The following is an 18,916-nucleotide window of genomic DNA, read 5'->3' on the forward strand; positions in this document are numbered from 1 at the left end:
GGTTTCTTCCCCACTGCTGGGTTCATGCTCACCTGAGTTAAAATCAAAAGCAGCAGAAACACCTTTTTCACCCTCTTTCCACTTCAAAGACAAAAGAACCCCAAAAGACCCCTTTGTTCTCCCAGGTGGAAACCCTTTCACAGGGATTGAGGATCACGAGGTAACATGGACCCACATGGACAAAGTTACATCCACAACTGTCCCAGGCTTTGGGATGAGGGGATGGGGAGGAAGATGCTGGTGACCACAGAGCTTTTGGCCTCTCTGTTTCCCTATGATGCGGTCATGGTGGTCTTGAAGCAGTCCCTGAGCATTCCCTATGGGATTCAGCCCATCCAGGCAGCGTGCAGAGGCTGCCCAGTGGAAGAGCTTATGGAAAGCCTTAGAGATGAATCCACTTACTAGGAAATTCCATGTCAACTGTCAGCGGGGCCGGAGACACGGGATTCACCAGCTGCAAAACGAGCAGAGCATCACAGAGGGGGATCCCACTCTGGTCCCTGGCAGGGAGAGAAAGAAAAGAGGATGGGAATGTGCTGAATGTCAGCCCCATCCTCCCGTGCCTGGATTACACCAGAGCAGGGAGATTACAGCCACGTTCCTGGCGGGAAAAGGGGATGGAGGAAGAGAGGGATCAGTTGGGACAAAGCAGGGCTGGAGACTGGAAATCTAAGCCAAAACCCCCCTTTTGTGGCTGCTTTTCTTCCCCATTTGCCTTCTCCAGGCTTCCCTCCCTGCCCAGGCCACTGCCGGCTCCACCAAGGCACTTGAAAGCCTTGGGAGATGCATTGAGGGAAGATGCTTGGATCAAATGTAGAGTGAGGATCCCGTTGGAACCCATCCCTGTGACCCCAACCCGGTGCTCTGTGGGAAGCAAGCAGGAGAGCTTGGTTCCTTTCTCATCTGCATAAACTCTGCCTTCATCCCTTCACACATGGATTCAAACAGCGAGTGCAGAGGTTGCTTGGCTTGTTTGATAGAGGAAGGTGCTTGGGCCAGAGAAAGAGCCTTTTTCCCTGCCCATTAGTCCCATAAATCATTGATAACACTACAGAAATCAGAGAGAGAATCCATGCTGTGGGAAGGAAGTGACGGAGAGTGAGCGGGAGCAGCGCAGGGATGCCCACATCCATCCTCTCCTTCCAGCCCCACTTCCCACCCATCAACGTGCCCCATCCCAGGCTGAGAATAAGGAAGGAAGAAACCCCCCCAGACCCAGCGTGGAGCAAAGGTTAGCAATGAAAGCAGTGAGAAACCAGCTAAGTCCATGCGGCTTAGCCAAATAGCTGAGAGCCTTAGTGCATTTTTGGGAGCTTTAGGAACGTGGTTCCCATTCCTGACTAAGCACGTTTGGCAGGCGGAGGGGAGCGCGTGGCTGCAGGAGGGATCCCAAGGGATGGTGATGGTCGTGGTCACCACTTCCCTGCTCCCTTCCCACCTCAGAGACCCCAGGCGGGCCCAGGACTGAGCTGAGCAGCACTTCCCTATGGGGACAATCCCAACCGAGCGCGTTTGGGGCTCCAGCATCCACCCACCAAGGGGAAAATCCCGGGATTTCTGTTCCTTCTCAGGATAAATTTCCGGTTGGTTTTAATCTGCTTTCCACATTCCCGTCGCACCAGGGTTAAACTCACTCGGGGTATTGAGGCTTTTAAGTTTCTAGGGTCCCATGGCAACAGAGGGATGGGGAGAAATTAAGAACAACAAAAACTCTCCTGTAACACCCAGATCTGCACCTAAAGCATCAGCTTCTCCCAACAGGATCTGCAGATAAACCCACCCCACAGCATTCCCAGTGCCGGAGTAGAATGGCTCAGTCCACACCCCATTGGGTTCTATGGTGTAGAAAGGGAGGTTTCCCCCCTCTTAGTGCAAGATCTTTGTACCCACAACCCATCCGGACCAGGTGAAGCCTCTCCCACCTCTGCTTATCCAAGGAGGGGATGAATTTGCTCATGGCTCACCTTGATTTCCCCTCTTGAACAGCCACAGAACGGGCTCAGCAGCTTTAAAAATGGCTCTGTTGGGTTTTTCTGGGGGAAAGAAGTGGGGGGGGACACCGAGATTACAAATCAAAGGGGTTTCCTTCATCCTATTGAGGTCTACGAGGAACGAAATAGCATTTCTTGCCGAGCCTCAAACCCCACATTATCCATGTGGGGCCCAATGATAATGAATAGAAGATGGGGTACAAAAGCCTGTCCCTCGCCTTGGCTCCATCCCACTGCACAGCCTGGAGCCGAAACAAAAGGAGCTCGAGTTTTAGGGGGTGAGTTGGGTGCTTTGGGCATGGCCGGGGGGTCGTTCATGGCCACGACGCCCTACAGTGAGCCCCACGAGGGGCGGGAAGAGGAAAACCCCCATGGATGAGGATGGGATGAGCACCCCGCGGCGAGGATGCGGTACCCGGGGCGGGATCGTCGGCGTTGCCCGGGATGCTGCAAGGATGCAGCCGCCCGCATGGCGAGGACCAGGGGGGGAAGAGAATCGGCCATTTTAGACGTCGGCTGCCTAAAATGGTGGATTCCCACCTTTTTTTTATCCCTTTCTGCTCCCGTTTCCAGCACGCATGCACCCGCGGGAAGGGGAGGGAGAGGGCAAGGGCGCCGGCAACGGGAGCCAGCCTGGAATTAGAGGGAGAACTGAAAAGAGGGGAAAGGGGGGGAAAAGAGGGGAAGGATGCGCTTCGCCTCGACACGGCCTATCCTATCCGTTGGCTTTTGTGCATCCTGCGGAAGGGAGAAGCAGGAAGGCTTCGAGGGGAGGGAAAAAAGTGGGGGGGGAATGAAGAGTATTAGGGTGAGGCTGGTGAGGGGCAGGGATGCGCATGGGGTGCGGAAGGGGGGGGATCTTCCCTCCTTTCTTCGCCGACCCCCCTTCGCCCTCCCCGCAATCCCGCTTTGACTTTTCCCACAGAAGTAGCCAACCTCCAAGAATGCAAATGACATTCATTATGCAAATGCATGCAAATCAGGTTTAACTATCGGAAGAAGGGCTCGGAATTTCTAATGGGTTAACTCTTTCGCGCGCAACCGGGATCACAAGAGCCCCCCGTGTCTTCCGTAGGGCTTTGTGTTCCCTCATCCAGGGCCGGGCACCCCGACCCGCACCCCCTGTGGGTGCCCCGTGGTCCCCATGGAGGGTGTAGGGTGGAACAAAGCACCAGGGCAAACCCAGCATCACCAACAAAACCCCACTGGCGTGGGAGCGCCTGCCCCTTCCTTCCACACGCGGGCAGGAGGGGAGACAAAGCAGGATGAATGCAGGACTGGGGGGGGAAGAAGAGAAAATAGGGGAGGAAAAGGGAAAACAAACAAAAAGGGAAATGAAAAATTAAAAAAGGAACAAAAAAAATTAAAGGAAATAGGAAAGAAAAAAATTGAAAAAAAAAGAAAAATGGAAAAGGGAAAAATGGAAAGGGGAAAAAATGGAAAATTAAAAAAATGGAAAAGGAGAAAAATGGAGAAGGGGAAAAATGGAAAAGGGGAAAAATGGAAAAGGGGAAAAATGGAAAAGGGGAAAAATGGAAAAGGGGAAAAATGGAAAAGGGGAAAAATGGAAAAGGGGAAAAATGGAAAAGGGGAAAAATGGAAAAGGGGAAAAATGGAAAAGAGGAAAAATGGAAAAGAGGAAAAATGGAAAAGGGAAAAAATGGAAAAGGGGAAAAATGGAAAAGAGGAAAAATGGAAAAGGGGAAAAATGGAAAAGGGGAAAAATGGAAAAAGGAAAATGAAAAAAGAAAAAAAGCAAGTGGAAAAGGAAAACAAAGGAAATGGAAAAAGGAAAAAGAAAATGGAAAAGCAAAAAAAAAAAAAGGAAAAAAAGGAAAATGGAAAAAGGAAAAAATGGAAAAGGGGAAAAAAAAAGGAAGAAAAGGGAAAAGGGGAAAAAAGAAGAAAAAGGGAGAAAAGGGAAAAAGAAAAAAGAAAATGGAAAAGGAAGACAAAAAATAAAGGAAAAAAGGGGAAAATCTGGATTGAAACCCATGAACTAAAGAAAGGGAAGGGAAAAGCAGGAGGCGAAACCCTCCCCACGCTGCACCCACAAAGGCTGGTGGCAGCCACGAGGGTTCTGCTGTTCACATCCCGCCGGTGCCGGGACAGGCACGGAGCCACCGGCTCTTTCTGCTGGGGAAAGAAGGCCCCAAACGGCCCCAAATCCCCCTTTTTTTTGCCAGCTTTTGCATTGGAAAACTCCTCATTTCCAATCGCAGCTTCCCGGGTGCTGCGTGAGGCCGTTCCCCTCCAAGAAGGGACCTATGGAGGGGTGGCACCAGGACCCCCATCTGCATCCCTGTGAGCCAGGATGCTCCCAGTCGTGGCACCACCACCCCTCTGGGAAGAGCCCAATTCCCCATCCCAGCCCCCAGAACACAAAGGCCCCGGTGCCAGGAGCTGAAATGGAGAAATCCCGGTGCTCACCATCCGCAGGGATTATGGCAAGGGAGCAACGGATGCATCGCATCGTTCTCAATGTTTTATAGAGCTGCTGCTATTGATTAGCAATAATAATGCATTTTAATATCAATTCTGAGCCTTTCCTGAGGATTATGCCTAAACCCTCTGATTTTCCTGTGATTTTCCATGATTTTTATGCTCCTTCCTATACCCACATTTGATTTTTTTGGTCCCAATCTGCTCCAAACCTCTTGTTCTTGAGGCTGGGAGCTGCTGGGAGCAGGAGGAAATCTGGGCTAGGGCAAGAAGCTCCCTAATCTAAGGGGTTTGGTTAGGAACACCATTGAAAGGATTGGTTTATAGGGAGCTGAAGTGCCCAAACCCCGAGCTATTGGCCAAATCCAAGTGAAATAAAGCTTTTTCTTTCATTAATAAATAGTCTTTATAAATGTGATCTTTGCCTGCTCGGGCCCCTGCAGAGGGAGAAATATGCAGCATTTGGTAAACCTTGAGCATCCTAAACCAATGAGAAATGGGTCAGCCCATTCCCTATGGAAAAAAAAAATAGGAGGGGGAATAAATAAATGAACCAAATCAGGATTAAAACCCTTATCAATGAAACCAATCTGGTTTCTTTCTTCTCTTCCTGGCCTCCAGCACGTGGCAATGGGCCATGTGCGGCCCTTGCCCTGCTCCTTTGGACTCCCAGCCCCACTTCCCAATGGTCAAACTGGAAGCGGGTGATTTTGGGGGAAGAAGGATTGGAAATGCTATAAAGGATAAAAGAATTGGAGGCAGAAAACGGGGCTGGTGGGTGCAGATCCCTATTGCTGGTGTCTAATAGGCAGCATCATTATCATAGCACACTGCTGAGAAAGCCAACTTCTCCAATGCTTCCTTAGGAGCACACACACAAGGAGCTTGTAAATTGTCCTTTACTCAGCCTGGTACCTCCTTAGGATTCACTTAGTAAATACCTGGTGGCAGAGGCATCCCCGGAGCTGCAGGGCACGGGCTTCAGGCTGCGGGAATGAAACACAAGTTTGGTGGGGTTAGTGCTGGAAAGAGCTGGAGAAGATCACATCCCAAACGGGCTGATCCTTAGGAGCCTTCCAACCCAAATCACTCCAGGATTCCATGAGCTGGAATTCTGGGTTTCTCCCAGCTTCCCACATGAAAAGCATCGTTTGCAGCAGTGATTTCAAGTGTGGTTTGCTATGGAAAAGGCACCTCTTTCCCTCCACCTCCCTCCTCTGTCAGATTTCCCCATTCACACCCGCATCTGTTTCAAACCTTTTTGCCACATCCTTGCTGCACCTCTTGAGCCCTGGAAAACTTCAGCGTTTTCCCAACCCCGAGGCTGCAGTCTTTGGGAAAAACAGGGAAATTTGCAGCTTCTACCTCCCCCCACACCAAAATACAGCTTTCCAAGTGTTTTCATCACTTTGCATTAAAACCCCACTGCCAAACAGCACTCACTGGGAGTGTTCAGCCATGCCGGGGGGGGGTGGAACCTGGCTGTTTCCTGCCCATAAGCCCTGTTTTATGCCCCAAAAGACCCATTTTCACTCCTTGCCAAAGGGGGTGATTTCCAGATGGGATGCTCAGCACTGGGCTCTGTCCAGGGCTTTTCCTAAGCTCCACCATGGGGAAAATGAGCTGGGAGAAGATGCCGCTGGTCTCTAAGTGAATCCAGTGTCAGATGATGGAAAACAGAGATGTGGAAATACCAAGTCCTCAGGATGAGCTATGGGGCAGCAGGAGCCGCCACCATGGTTGGAAGTCCCTAAAGGCTCCAGCTCCGTGCCCCAAACCAACATTCCCAAAGGAAAAGAGCCTTTAAAGTGCCCAACTGCTGCACAAACCTCTTGGTTTTCCTACCTAGCAGGACCTGTGGGGGTTTCTTGATGAAATCTGGGATTTGGGGCTATTATACGTGCACCAAGGGGTATAATTCTTTCTCTTTCAGGGAGAATCCTGACTTTTCACCACTCCTGGCAAAAGCAAGAGGAAAAGAGGAATCCTGCAGCAGCGACTCGCGATACCCGATGCCCATCACCTCTAAGGATGCAACGGGACACGGAAACACACTTTGCCCACCAACCAATTCCCGCTGGGATCACAGAGGGGATTTGATGAGCAAGCCTTAACGCAGCAGGAGGCGAAGGCTCCCTGCACTGTTTTGGAGGCAGGAGCTCCTGCTGCTCTTCTCTGTAACCACTTGCACCTCCTCTCCCATTGCCCTTTTCCCAAGGCACCTCACCAGCCTTGCCAGGGCCCGGTGTTTTTTGGGCCACGTTCCCTTTTGCATCCCTCCAAAGACACCACGGAAAAAGAGAAAGGAACCCAACCAAACCCAGCGCCCTTTCTTCTGCTCTTCCCAAAGGACCGGGAGGCGCGAGCACTCGAGAGTCAAATTTGCCCAGGACCTGCGGTCCCTAAGAAAGCAGGACTCATTCTCCTTCCCCAAACTCCACAGCAGCAACAAAAGTCCCTTTCAAGCCCTTCCAGACGCAAGTCCTTCAGCTCAATTAGTCAGGCACACAGAGACACAAAAAAGCCTCCCATTCAAGCCAGTGGCTGGCTGTGGAGGACAAGGGCGAAGAAAGGATCTTTCTCCCACGCTTTCACTGGGTGTCATAACAAGCAGAAAGCCCTCTTACGGGGGGATTATTGGAGATAAGAGTCCGATGGAGGAGCTGGTGCAGGAGCTGGGGCTGCAGGAGGAAGGGAGGAGGGGATGGGGTTGGGAGCTTGCAGCTCCCAAGGTCGGCAGCGAGCGCGGCACCGCGCTCCATCGCCAAGGGTTGAAAGAGGAATGACGATATTCCAGCCTCCCCCCTCCCTTTCCCCGGTCCACACACGCGCAGAATAATCCCGCTTCTCCATGGCAACCTGCTCCGTGGCCATCCCTCTCGCACCGGAGGAGGGAGGCAGCTCAACGGCTTGCCCTGGTGCTGGCAAAGCCTCCGTGAGATGGGCAGCGGGGCCGGGAGCTGTTCGCTCCCTGATGCTCCAAAACCAAGTGGTTATCCCAAGACAAAAGGGCCAAGAAGATGGAAAAGCTCCCTCTGTCCAGAAAGCCACCCAACCCAGGGGATGTTCCTGGGTTTAAGGTTAAAAAAATAACTTTTTTTGCCTTAAAAAAGGGACGAATTTGGTGGGTTTGTGGCTCAAAGTCGAAACAAAGAGGGAGAAGGGAGAAAATGCCCCGAAGAATGGGGTTTGTCTGCAAAATCATGAGGTGGGTCCACGGTCTGGGGCTACCCGTCCTCTGTGGTACCCATCCGACATCATGAGCCCTCAAAGCTCCCTGTAGGCAGTGGAAAGGTCCTTTAGATACCAATACTCGCAGCATGCATCAAGGTTCCTAAAGGAATTACGACCCTCATTCCCTTCAACAGCCAACCAAGGTTACATCCTTAATACCCCACAGCCTTCCCATCGGCTCCATGTGCGGCTCTGGAGACCGGTGCACTTCCAGCTCTTTCCAAAGCCATGATTCCGGGGGTCATCCAAGCAAATCCCAAGTAAAGGTTAAAAAACAGAGGGATTTTTTAGGCACCCTTCGCTGCTGAGGGATGCTCCCATTCCCAGAGGATGGGAAGAGCATCCAAGCTTAGCAGCGTTTTACAAGGATCGGGGATATAAACTCTCCAGCTTGGGGATGGAAAGCTGAGAAACTCTCTCGGAATACATTATCCCATAATTGTAGGGTTTCAAGCACTCTCCTTCCAAGCAGCTGGTGCCTGCTGATGCCAGAGAAAGGTTATTTGGACCAGGCGCCTTCCTGCCCGGGAATCCCTAAACCAACCCTGTGAAATGCCATAAAAGCTGAATATTCCGCCTTATTCTTACCTAAACTTGCAGGTATTTACCAAAGGCAGAGGGGAGGAATGGGTGAAACAAAGCAGGCTGCTCAGGGATAACCCTTCCTTCTTTCCCAGGGCTCTGCTTCCCTTTATCCCCCCAAACAGGGGTGAGTTTTGAGCTTCCACCAGGCAGGAACCTGCTGAAGGTCAAATGAAACCTGGTTTAGCTGCACCCACCTAAGCAATGCAAGGCCACAGGAGAAGCCAAAAGCCTCCTGGAGCCGCACGCAGGCTCGGGGCTGAGCCAGCCACCAAACACCCACTTTTTCCCATTGCCAGCACTTATTAATCAGCTTTTCTTTCATTTTTCCTCTCTTAGAGCTGCTTTTTCTGCCCGTTCCAGAACCAGCTCCACCTACCCATAGAAACCCATTGCACCAAGCGGCTGAACCCAAAGCAGATGCTCCCTTTGCCGGCACCAGCATCCTGGCACCGCTCCCTTTGTCCCTGCTCCGGCAATACTCCAAGCCCTAAAAGTGGAATTAAAATGGCTTTTACACCTAGCCCGAGCTGTCAAAGCTGAAGCTCAGGCCACGGCTGGGTGAGGATTACACAGCTTAGCTTTACACTTACAGATGCCAGGTTTAAGTCTGGTCTCGGCTGGAGCAGGATAAAGCCTGGAGTTATCCATCAGCATGAAGCCTGCGATCCACCGATAACCGAGACGGATTCAGATCCAAGACCTCCCGTCCATAAGGACACCCCTCAGCCCCAATCCCAATCCACAGCTGGGAACCACAACTCCCCAACCCTTTTGCTGCCAAGCCAGCCACAGGCAGACCCTGCTGCTCCCAATCCCATCGGTTGTCATCCTTCCTCCCAGTGCTTTACAGCCAGGGGGAAGCGCAGCGAGCGGGGAGGTGTCGGCCCTCACGCGCACACGTCCCTTTCCATCTCCATCCCTGAAAATCCCACAGGACAAGCCAGAACGCAGCCCCCAGGGACTATTTTTAGGGCCACGTTGGCAGCGCTGTCAACACAAGCCTGGACCAGCAGAACCTCCCGCAGCAGCGGCGGCGGGTGACGGGAGAGGCGAAGCTGCCGGCGAGCGCCGCGGCTCTGCCTTCACATCCAATCACCCCGGCTGCATTTGAGCGACCTCTGTCTCCTCCAAGCAGCCTCAAGACCACAGAGCTCATCGTTTTGCTCCTATCCGTCCCCTTCCCCAAGGCACTGCCACCCTCTTCCCGCAGGCAAGGCGCAGGAGAACCGTGCGGGCCCCCCAAGCACCGCGTTTGCACCCCGGGATGGGGTGGGAGAGGAGAAATCCCTTCTCACACACAGAAACCAGCACCAGACACCCCAAAGCCATCCCAAGCCGCATCAGTGACCAGAGCCACGTCAGGTGGGGACAGGGATCGGGGTCACCTTTCCTCATGTCCCAGTGAGGGCCCCTGGTTAAAGCAGAGCATCCATCCAGCCCCTGATCCCACACACCCGGCACTTGCTGGAAGGAAAGCGGGGCCTGATGCGATTCCGATGGCGGCTTAAAGCGCCCACTCAGCTGCTTTCTCATAATCCCCACAGGAAAATCATTCCCTTGAAAACCCTCGGGGGTTTTGGAGCCCTGATTGTTTGCAAAGGAAAGACCCTGCTCTCGGCACAAAGACGAGCTCCCCTTTCAGCCTCGATCCAGGGCTGGAGCCTTCAGTAAGCGTTTTTGACCCCTATAGGTACCGATGGCAAGAAGCTTTCTGCTTTCTCTTGGCACAGAGACATTCCTCACCCCCAAAACCCAGCTCTGGTCCTGGAGCACATCGCATGGACCCAGTACCCCAAAAGCAGAAGAGCTTTAGGGGTGATGTGGACGCAAGCCGCTGCCTCCTGCCTCAAAAGCACCTTTAAAACCATCGCATCTCCCATGCAAACATGGCTGGGAGTGCTTGGAGAAAGGAAATATATCCATACATTGTTCAACCCTATAGATATACACACAGATCTACATCATATCCATATGGTTTCTTTGGGGTGGCACGGCCGTGCCATTTCGCACCTACCCAACCCTGCGGTGGGAGCGCGATGCCAGAGAGAGAAAGGAGCTTTGCGGAGACCTGGAAGGGCTTGAGCCATCAGGGCCTCCTTTTGTTTGCAGCTGAGAAGTGGAAAAGGCCAGCAGAAAATTCCTCCAGTTGGGAAATCGCTGCTTTCCCCACTCCTGGTTTTAAATAGGAAAAAAAATGACCAATTTCTCACTGTTTGGAGCGGAGAATTTCCTTCTCTTATAGGTAAAAATGGGGAATGTTTCTCCTCTCCAATATCCACTGGCAGCATTGACCAGCACAAGTATTCCTGCACATTTGGCAATGTCCCGACCCGCATTGTTCATGAGGAGAAGGGGCTTTGGACCCAACAACAAACCAACCCGCTGCATTCCCACCGCCTGGCATTAAGTATTAAGGACAGGAGCTAAAGACAAGCTCTATCCTAAGGGAAAGCATTACAGTGAATGAAATTAATTCTCAATAATTCTATTTGTATATTCAGTTCTTCTCAATGACTCACTGAACCAGAGGAAAATTAGCATTGCTCCATTTTTACCTCTCCCCAAACACTGCTTCTAAGCACGGAAAAGAATGCAGAGAGCTAATCTCTTGATACACAACATGCAAGCATATCTCCTATTAATGTCTCCAGCAGTTATGTGACCAGAAGGGAGAACTGAGTAGACAGTGCTGAGTGTTAACCAGTCAAATCAGAGTGTCCAAGCAAGCTTAAACAGCCACATGTAAGCTGCAATTTGGATCAACGTCACACCAACACGCGGGGCTTTCTCCTTGCTCCTGCATTCCAGTGGCAAATCGAGGAGAAAGGGGGGAAAAAAGTCATAAATCAGCTCTTTGCAAGAGTATTCCCACCCGTGTTCCCAAAGGCCTCGGAGAGAGCCAAGCTCTGAGTATGCAGCCGGTCCCACCACTGGGAATCATCACCCACAACGACAAAGATCCGAATGAAGAAGGAATCTCCACCGGCATGGAGAGTACCAGGATCAACAGCACCCCAGCAGCAGCAAGTGGGGTGAAACTGGCTCCCATTTGCCTTGCCAGGCTGGGAGCACAAAGGAGAAGACCTGGAGATGCTTTAGCCCTGTGGTGTCGCGATGTCCCTGAGCCAATGGGAGGCTCAGGACTGGTTTAAAGGGTGGGTTTTGCATCAGGGAATGAAATGCACAAGCTCTGGAGAGCCGGGCCAGGCTTTAAACCCATCCTCTCCATCATGGACCACCATGGGCACCTCCTGCCCCTGGATCCATCCTGCCATACACGGGCTCCCTCCTCTCCCGGTCGAGTTTCGCCCTCGTCCCACTTCGCATTCCCCCATTCCTGCTCTTGTCTTTGTTATACCCAAGCAAGTGACACCATCAACCATCAGCCTATGGTGGTGCCGCCTTGGCCCTGCACAGACCAGGATTGGTCACCTCGGAACACCAAAAGATGATCGCATCCCATCGCTTCCAGCCTCTGATTGGACAAAAGGCGCTTTTTTCCCCCCCGCCTTGAACGAAGACACTGGCCAATGGTGGATGGCACATGGCAGCTCACCAGTGCTCACCCAGCAATAAAAGTCCCTTGTCCCTGGGTGAGCCACCAAAACCCCTTCGCATGAGGGCTCAACGCCAGGGTCCACCCGAAGCCACCTCCCAGTCCATGAGCCTGGTGAGCACCAGTTCCACCGGCAACTGTTCTCCTCCCATTTCCATCTGCCTCAGAGGGATGAAGGAGGAGAGCTCCTTGTGATGACCTCCTGGTGCCACCAAAGCCAAGGTTGTCCAACTCCATCCTATGAGATGCTCAGGGCTGCGAGCATCCATAGAGGACGTTCTCCCTTTCCACGGAGGATGCTCTTTCCCCTTCCACGCACCAAGGCTCGGATGCTTCTGTTGCCCTGTCCTCTGTAATGTCCCACTCTGGCTGGAGACAAGCAACCAGGCCAGGAGAGTGGCACCTCCAAGGGCAAGGAGGAGCAGCAAGGCACCAGAGAATAAAACAAGAGCTCTTAAGAACTTCCCTACGCCCCTGCGACCGCCAGCGTGGGCTGCGGGAGCAGCGCCAGGAACAATAGCAGCACCTAGATGAACCCTGAAGGGAAGACAGAAAGGAGGTTTTCCTTCAGCTTTCCCCAAGCAGATCATTACAGGGAGTTAAGGCATGCACTGAATTATTCGGAATTACAGGGCTGTGGGTGAGGAGGGAGGCAAATACCTTGTTCGTTCATTTAAAGTCATCGTATGAGCAGGAGATCTCTTTTACGTTACACCCAGAGGTGCAGCCTTGCCCCGGCCAAGCTGCCAGGGACAGCTTCTTCTGCCTCTTTCTCTTTGCCCCTTTGCTTTTTGCGAAGACCCCCACGAGCACATGAGCGAAACGAGCGGGTCCAGCACAGGTCAGAAGGCAGCTCCTTGCCTCTGTCTCTCACAAGAGGGTTTTCATGAGGTAGCAATGCCAGAATTGCTCCTCTCCAAAGCAGTTCAGGTGCTGGCACCCCCGTTTGCTCTTTATTATCATGAACTCTTTCCCCCCACCCCCCCACCACCCCCCCCCCCGGCGTTGGAATCACCATTCTGAGATTAGAAATGATCTTTACATCATCACAATCCATCACAAGATCTTTGTGTTCTTCTACGCACCATCAAGACCCCTTTCCAAATTGGTTGCTGTGTTTTGCAGGTGGCATCTAAAGGCAACCAGTCCGACCCTTACAAGCGAGGGGGAAGCACCCGGTTCCCCTCTTTGACCCAAAATTCCCTTCTACGGTAAAGCAGGTAAAAAAAGAAAATCTCTGTTTCCATCAGGGAAAGGTTGGTAGAGAAACCAGGGGAAGGGATAAGGACCAGCGTGGATTTGCAGAGAGGATAAATTAAGCAAAATCAAGTTCTCTGATTAGTCTCCCGTGGTTTCATACGCGCATAATATATTTTTTGCAAATCCCCAATCTTGGCATCTCGAGTCTATTCAAAGAAATGGAACAGACAAAGGGTTAAAAGAAGAAAGAAAGCATTTGGATAGAGGTACTAGGGAATTAAAACAAAGAAAACGGCAAGAAAGCAGTTCCCAAATCACCAGATCCTTCTCTTTTAATCCTGAGATGGAGTTATATCTATCAGGGAAGAAAATGAAACAGACAAAAAACAGGGAATGGGATACGGGGAGAGGGGAAAAAAAAAGGAAAAGGAGAAAAAGAAAAGGAATCCAGCGCTCGTATTTGCAAAACAACCATTAATAACCAGTGCTCTGTTGCTGCTTTATTAAACAGATAATCCAGCACAGTAATCTGCATTGATTTAGGGATTCTCTGGTGCTCTACGACTGGTTATGCAACGAAAAGTTCCTCCTTGAGCTGTAGTTCTGCGTCCTGGGTTTAACTAATTCCTTATCTGATGGGAAGTTTGACTTTGCTAATTCAAGACCAATTCCCGGCCACATCCTCGTCTTTCTCAAGACGGACGTTCTCTTCGCATGCACAGAATCAAGAAACTCACTTCAAATCACAGGAGGCAAAGAGGTTCTTTTAGGAAAAAAATCAAATCCTACCTCGGCTTTTAATTCCAGTCTCAAAAAGTTGTCTTTGGGGGGGGGCTTTTTTCCCTTTTTTTTTTTTCCTCTTTTCCTTTCTCTTCCCTGCTTTTTTTTTTTTTTTCACTTCATTTTTTCTTTTCCTCCTCTTCCTTTGGATGAATTTCCTTTCTTCTCCACATCCTCCTCCTCAGGCGTGTAATGGGGTTATTTTTACTTTCGGTTATCTAGCTTTATGAAGACTCGACACCACTCATACAGCTAGATAACCAAAGATAACAACCAACCCCTGAAGTCTACAGCATTAGCAGGAAAAAGCCAACCTCTTCTTCTCCAGGGGGGTCGAGGGGCCACATGGCTTTTAAGGAAGGAATGAGGGAGGAAAAACGGATAAAAAGATGCAAATATTAGCAGCGAGATCCAGAATATCACCCCCGCTACGGCAGCGGCCCTGTTCCTGCATCCCAGGGGCGAAAGCATCGGTGGGACAGGCGGGATCAGGCCCCTCGGGAACACAATTTGGAGCAGAATTCCAGGATCGCCCCGCCAGGAGCTGCCTATTTTCTTGCCGAGTTGGAATTTGTTTCATTTGCAAACCAAATGCTATTCTGCAGGTGCTGAGAATTAAGCCCGCATTATTTTTAATAACTATCAAATTAATGCATTCGAAGTGGTAATAATCAAAGCAAATAGAATTTGCGCCCGCAACTTAAAATATGCGTTAAAAGACCGATAGGACGTTTCCCCACCCATAAATGCATTTAACGCCCTCGAAACAAAATGACTGCGAAAATCAAAACCTGCCCGTTTAAATAAAGAATAACTTGTGGTGCCTTGGGCTCAGCCAAGATCTGGGGGACAGAAGCGATGAATAAACACAGAAAACACGGAGGAAATGATGAAAGGGAGGCAAGGGAGGAAGGAGGGAGGAAGGGAGCGAGTCCTGCTCGCAGCTCAGCACCCCGGCCCTGCGCGCAGGGTCCGCGCAGGGACCCGCAGCCCTCCTTTGCTTCGGGGGGGACCCGCAGCTCCGCTCCGAGGGCACCCGCAGTCCTCGCCTTCCTTTCCCGCATCCCTCCGTCCTTTTTTCCTGCGCGGGGAACCCGCATCCCTCCGTCCTTCCCTTCCTCGGGAGGGGAGAACCCGCATCCCTCCGTCCTTCGCTTCCTCGGCAAGCGGGGACCCGCACCCCTCTGGTGAGGATCCTGCATCCCTCCGCCTTTCCCCCCGCACACACATCGGGGCCACCCGCATCCTTCCATTCTTCAAGGGGAGGACCCCGCATCCCTCGCCTTCCTCCGGGAGAACCGCATCCCTCCCTCCCGCCTCCACCTGCATCCCTCCATCACCTCCATCCCTCCGGTCAGGCTGCGGGAGGCGGAAGGAGGGGGGGGGGGGGGGGTCCTCGAAGCTCCGCTCCTCCAAAACGCCGCCGCCCCCCCCCCCGTCTCTCCCGCATCTCTCCCGCGGAGCGGAGCGGAGGCAGCGCGGGGCCGGAGCCCGGCTCGGCTCCTACCTGCTGCCTGCCGCTGCCTGCCGCTGCCTGCCGCTGCCTGCCGCTGCCTGCCGCTGCCTGCCGCTGCCCGCCGCTGCCCGCCGCTGCCCGCAGCCTCTGCGCCGGGGGGGAGCGGCGCGCGGCACTTTTCATTCATGCTTTCACACTCCCGGCCCTCGCCGCCTCCCCTCATTGGCTCGGCCCCGCCTGACGTCACCCCGGCCCTGATCTCCCACCCCTCTGCAGCGCCTATCGGTTCATCAATGGGCGGGTGAGGGGCCCCGAGCCGCGCGCACCCGCGCGTCGCCGCCACCCATCACCACCCCCCCCCCAAAAAAAAACCCTGTCACCCCCCCCCTCACCTTCATCATCCTCCCCCCCCCCCCCCCGCCATCTGCACCATCACCGTCATTATGGCCATTGCCCTCAGCACCATCATCGTCCTCATCGCCACAACGATCAGCACCACGACCACCGCCCTCACCACCACCATCGCGGTTGCCATCACCCTCATCACCACCACCACCCTCATCACCACCGCCATCGCCAGCGTTACAACAACCGCCCTCATCACCGCCACCCTGGCCACCATCGCTACCATCATCCTCAATGCCACCACCATCACCTTACAACCACCACCACCGCTATCATCCTCAGCACCAGCGCCATCACCCTCAGCGCCATCGGCCCTTACCCATCCCCAACACCAAGCATCACCACCATGACCATCATCTCCCCAAACCTTCCTCCATCTCTCCACCCTCTCGGGGCCTCAGCCCTCTACCTTCTGCGGCCCCTCACTGCGGGGTCGGGCAGGGACCGGGGCCTGCCCGCACTCTGCAGACCCAGAGGGACATCAGATGCCATCAGATGGCATTGTATTTCTGCCGTTAAGACACCCAGCCCTGTTCTTTTTATTGCCCAGCCTTAAAACTAATAACGGGATTTTTCATCAAACAAGAACGAGGTTTTGGGGTTTATTTGGGGTCTTTTTTTTTTTGATTGTTTTGTTTGGTTTTTTTTATAATATTTTTCCTTTACTCTGAAAATTCCCCTTTGCCTCGGGTTTCCTTTCCCTAGGATCAAACAGCCGGGTTTGGGGCTGCAGCTTTGCCTCTGGGGCAGGAGCAGCAGGGACCAGCCCTGGGGGCCCTAAACCTGTCCGAGGTGGGAAGTGGGGGGAGTGGGCAGCGCATCCTGACCCCTTTTGCCCCAGGACGTAGCCTCTACTCCCTACCCCCGGACTCTCACTGCCTGCAGACCATCCTCGTGGCCTCCTACGTGCCCCCCGGCTGCATGAAGGGGTTTTTGGGTGTAGAATTTTCACCTCCAGCTCGGTTTAGGGAAAAAAAACCACGGATTTTCGGACACATCCTAAAGAGTGCTCAGGGAGAGGAGCGTGGGGGTCCGGCACCCCCGGTTCTAGCATCCCCCAGAGGGGATTTTAGGGACGCGGCCCCGCGCCTTCGCCTCTTTTTAGTCTCCTTTTTCGTAAATCCACGTGAAGAAAAGAAGAAAATCAGTTCCAAACGATCGAAATTTGTATTTTAGGCTCCTCCGAGAATTACCCTTGAATTTTGGTTGAAGCCGCCAAAAGAATAAACACGATGAATTTTGTTATATCCCGAGACGCGATGCAATGATACGGATTCCACTTTCAAACTTACATTCACAGCGGGATTATCCCAATGACACATGGTGTATATATATATATATATGTACATATGTATATATGTATGTACGTACGTATGTATTAAGGTCGCGTTCGAGCCGTCCCGGGCCGGGAGGGTTTTGGGGAAGGACCCCATAGATGCTGGGGTGCATTTCGTGTTTTATTATCAACCCAAGCCCATCTCCGCGCTTTGCTGCTGCCGAAAGGCGCTTTAGGGAGACCGAAGCCACCCCAAACCCGCCGGTAAATACCCGAGAGCCGCCGCCGCGATCGCGGCATCACACCGGGCACGGCCGATTCGGAGCTTCCCAGCCCTCAAACGAGCTCGCAGGCCATTGCAGCAAGGAAAACTTCATTTTGGGGAGGCTAAAAGCGGAGCTGAGCTGGGCAGGATTTGACCCCGCGGGTCCCAGCGCTGCAGAGACCGGAATCCACTCATGGACCGAAAAAGGAATCAAAACCTACCCCAAATGCTGCGCGATTTTATTCTTCCCCGAGCAAGGTTGAAGCACAAACTCCCTCTTTCCCCAGGAAGGGAAAATGAGGGCTAGGGATGCGGATGTTGTAGTTTAAAAAAAAAAAAATAAAATTGGGGAAATTTAAAATTTAAGATTTTAAAAAATGGGGAAATTTAAAATTTTAAAATTAAAAATTCAATAAAACTGAAATTTTAATTCAAAGGTTCCTGGGCAGGAAAAAGCCACGCGGGATTTTCACCATCACCAGCCCCGAGCGTCCCATCTGCCCCGAATAACGGCTCCAATTATAATAACCTCCCCCCCCCCCCCAATTACTTCATTTTGGGGCCCTTCTCGGCCTGCTGCGGGGTTCTCTCATCGGGCTTTAACTGAACGGAGCAGCTCGGCCCTGGTTGGGAATTGGTGTGGGGGGGGAATTAAATGAAGGCCACGCAAGGAGAAGTTTGGAAGTGGGGGGAATCCTCCCATTGCCCCTCAGCTCCACACCCTGCCGCGCTCAGCCGCGCAGGGAGCAGGAAGAGGAGCGTAACCTCCGCTCTTGTAACGCGGGGTTGATTTCATTTCATTACAGCCCCATCCAACGGGATTTGGTTGTTCGGTAGCGAGTCCCCAGCTCTGCGCACCCCCAAATCCTGCCCCCAAAGCCCGGCCGGGGGGTGCAGGGAACGGGGGTCACCCGTGTTCGTGTCCCCGCAGCACCCTCGGCCGCTCGCAGGAGGGAGATTTGGGGTCCCCCCACCCAAATCCTATCGGGACAGGGGGGTCTCTTGGCGTGGAGGGCAACAATGAGCAACGGACACGCTGGGGGGGACCACGACCGGGAATAGCAGCATCCCTGCAAGGACCCGCACCCCAAACCTCGGTCCTCGGCTGCACCCCACCCGGAGTGGGTCTGGATCCCCCATGGGATCGGGGGAAAGCCATCGTGGATGGGTGAAACGCGGAGGGGGGGGGAACCTGGGGGATGTGTCCCCCAAACTTTCAAAGCTCAGATGCCCGGGGGGGGGGGGGGGGGGGAATCCCACCTGCCGACCCCGCAGCCCCTCCAAGGTCCCGCTCCCGGAGCATCCCCTTCCCGACTCCGCAGCCCCTATAAAGACGTTTTAAGGGATGGAGCCCCCCAGACCCCCCCTTTTTCGCCGCCCCCCCCCTTTTGTTTTTGTTATGATTTTCTCACCGAGTCCAATAAATCGCGCTGCTCGTCTGGCCTCAGACGTGTTCAGCAACCCAAGCCCCGCCGCTTTTGTTCCGCCAAGTCTCACATTGTTTGTCCGGCTGCGGGGCCGGCCCAGCGCGGCCCGCGGGGGGCTCCGCGCCCCGGCCCGGCTGCCGGCAGCAGCCGCAGGGCTGAGGGGTGTGGGGGGGAAGCGGTTGGAGAAGGGGGGGACTGGTCCGGTCCCGGGGTTCCCCCCGGATTCTTCAGCCCAACTCGAGGGGAATGCGCCCCTAAGGCCAGCGGGTCCTGCCTGCGCTGCCTGCTCTGCTCACCTG

General features: G+C 53.2%; 1 long non-coding RNA gene across 1 annotated transcript; it reads right to left on the reverse strand.

The window, feature by feature from the left end:
• Positions 1-384: 384 nt before the first annotated feature.
• Positions 385-18,732, reverse strand: LOC130599501 (uncharacterized). The gene is made up of 3 exons (XR_008972245.1): positions 18,603-18,732; positions 5,375-5,419; positions 385-500 (listed from the first exon to the last, which is right to left on the reverse strand). It is a non-coding gene; the product is annotated as an uncharacterized LOC130599501 (long non-coding RNA).
• Between the last annotated feature and the right edge of the window lie 184 nt (positions 18,733-18,916).

Source organism: Pezoporus wallicus, unplaced genomic scaffold (genome assembly GCF_028554395.1).
Source record: "Pezoporus wallicus isolate ANWC-B61680 ecotype Strahan unplaced genomic scaffold, APGP_CSIRO_Pwel_v1 contig_12477, whole genome shotgun sequence".
Classification (NCBI taxonomy): Eukaryota; Metazoa; Chordata; class Aves; order Psittaciformes; family Psittacidae; genus Pezoporus; species Pezoporus wallicus.